This window comes from Galeopterus variegatus, unplaced genomic scaffold (genome assembly GCF_000696425.1).
Source record: "Galeopterus variegatus unplaced genomic scaffold, G_variegatus-3.0.2 Scaffold15791, whole genome shotgun sequence".
Classification (NCBI taxonomy): Eukaryota; Metazoa; Chordata; class Mammalia; order Dermoptera; family Cynocephalidae; genus Galeopterus; species Galeopterus variegatus.
Window position 1 is genome coordinate 11,266 of NW_007741902.1, and position 1,895 is coordinate 13,160.

At 52.8% G+C, this 1,895-nt stretch overlaps 1 protein-coding gene across 1 annotated transcript in view; it reads left to right on the plus strand.

Moving 5' to 3' along the window:
* The first annotated feature begins 1,231 nt into the window (after positions 1–1,231).
* Positions 1,232–1,895, plus strand: part of ZNF385C (zinc finger protein 385C) — a 9,850-nt gene continuing 9,186 nt past the window's right edge. Inside the window, exon 1 of the mRNA XM_008563965.1 lies at positions 1,232–1,308. The gene's annotated coding sequence lies outside the window, so the exon portion shown is untranslated. The remainder of the gene's footprint in view (positions 1,309–1,895) is intronic.

Here is a 1,895-nt window from a genome sequence, read left to right on the forward strand (position 1 = left end):
CCATTTCTGGCCTGGTAGCCCAGGGGACCCCCTGTCCTTCTAGGTGTTATAGGTGTTCTTTGGTGAAATGAGACCTTTATTAGTTAATATCAAACTTTGTCTCTGGTTGTGGGTACTTTGTTTTTTCTTCCAGTTCTGTGTTGGATTATTTGCTGTTCCCACCACTTTAATTCTACACTGGAACTAATTTGTTGTCCTTTGCTTACTTCTAAAATGGGGGAACTTCCTGTGGGGACCAGCACTTGAGCCCTGTGGTTGAGCTAAACTGCTGCTTTGCTGCTGATTCCCTGGGGAAGGCTTTTTGTGCAGCTCAGGTTGTAATGGTTGACTTTGTAGGTACTTCCGGGTCTAGTGAGATCTGGTGCACCTGGGTTGTGTAGAAACTCTGGTCTGGGCCTGAATCTTTTTGGCAAACTGCACCCCCTGCAGTTCTATATTCCTGACCAGTCTCCTCTGAGTGGTCCTGTGCTGACTGGGGGGCAGGTCAGCCATCCTTGCTGTGCCCCAGTGTTCCCTGGTGGGCCCGTCACCCCCACAGCCCATGCTCCAAACACTTCCCATGGGATGGGCCATGTTCTGGTCCCTTGCAATGACTCACTGGCCTCTGAGTGGCTCCTTTTTTCAGTTGTTGTGGCTCCTCCCTCCTAAATGGGTCCACGGGGAACCCTATTAGTGGTGTTGCTGGCCTGGGGGCCACCAAGGCCCTCTTCTCCCCTCCACCTCCAAGCAACTTCATCCAAAGGACACAGCTGCAGCTTTTGCCGGCTCCTGCTCCGTGTGCTCAGTGGCTCCAGCCTGGAAGAGGCCAGGATTAGAAATGGTTGGAGAGGTTCTTTCTTTCCATCATTGTGGCTTCTCCTGCCTTCATGCACTCTGTAGGTCTCTCCTCCTCTTCCACTGAGCTTTATTGGCCCCGGCTTGGCTGTTGTTGCTTTTTTATTGCTGTAAATTGGTTGATTTGTGGGAGAGAGTGACGCTGGGGACCGACTATTCCACTATCTTAACTGGAAGTCTGGCTGGTGCTACTTTGTGAAGAGGGACAGGAGTTTCTGCCTTGGCTGCACACCCAAGAAGCCCATCAGCCTCTTCTTCTGGCTGTGGAGGTAGGAGCGAGCCCTGTGACTCCCCATTTCAGACCCTGCCCTTCCTCCTCCTGCTGCAGGCCCGGCCTCCAGCACCCCCAGCCACCTGCTGGCCTCCCTGCCCCTGCCCGCCCGGCCTCTGCAGCCCCCGCTGGACTTCAAGCACTTGCTCGCCTTCCACTTCAATGGCGCAACCCCGCTCAGTCTCTTCCCCAACTTCAGCACGGTACGGGCTGGGCTGGGGGGTGGCAGCATGCAGCCAAGCTTGGGGGTGGGCAGAGAGATGGGCTCAGAAGGGCCAGCTCTCAGCAGCTGGGTCTGACCAGGAGCTCATTCTCTTCCGACATCCCCCAGAGCAACTAGGGGCTCCCCAAATAAGGACCCCTGGGCCCAGCTCTCTCCTAGTCTAGGTAACAATATGGTGTCACCCCCCTCCACACCTCCACCATCACAACTGCTGGGCCTGTACACTGTGGGTTTCACTTGAGTTTTGGTGTAGGGACCTCTGTGGATGATCTGTGTGTAATTCAGGTGTACCTTTCTATGTAGTTTGTATCTCTTTAGGTCCTTGTGTGTCATTTGTGATGTGAGTTTGTGTGTTGGTGTCCAGTGTGTGTGTTTGTAAGCAACTCTTTGTGCCTTGGTAATTGTAGGTAATTAATGTGTGTGCCTTTGTATCTGAGGGTTTTTTGTGTCTCTGTGTCTTTTATGTATGTTTAGTATGTGTCTGACCTCTTGAGTATGTGTTTTTGTGTGGTTTGGGTGTTGTTTGTCTGTGGTCTGGGCCAGTTGTGTGCCTGTCAGTCTGTGTCT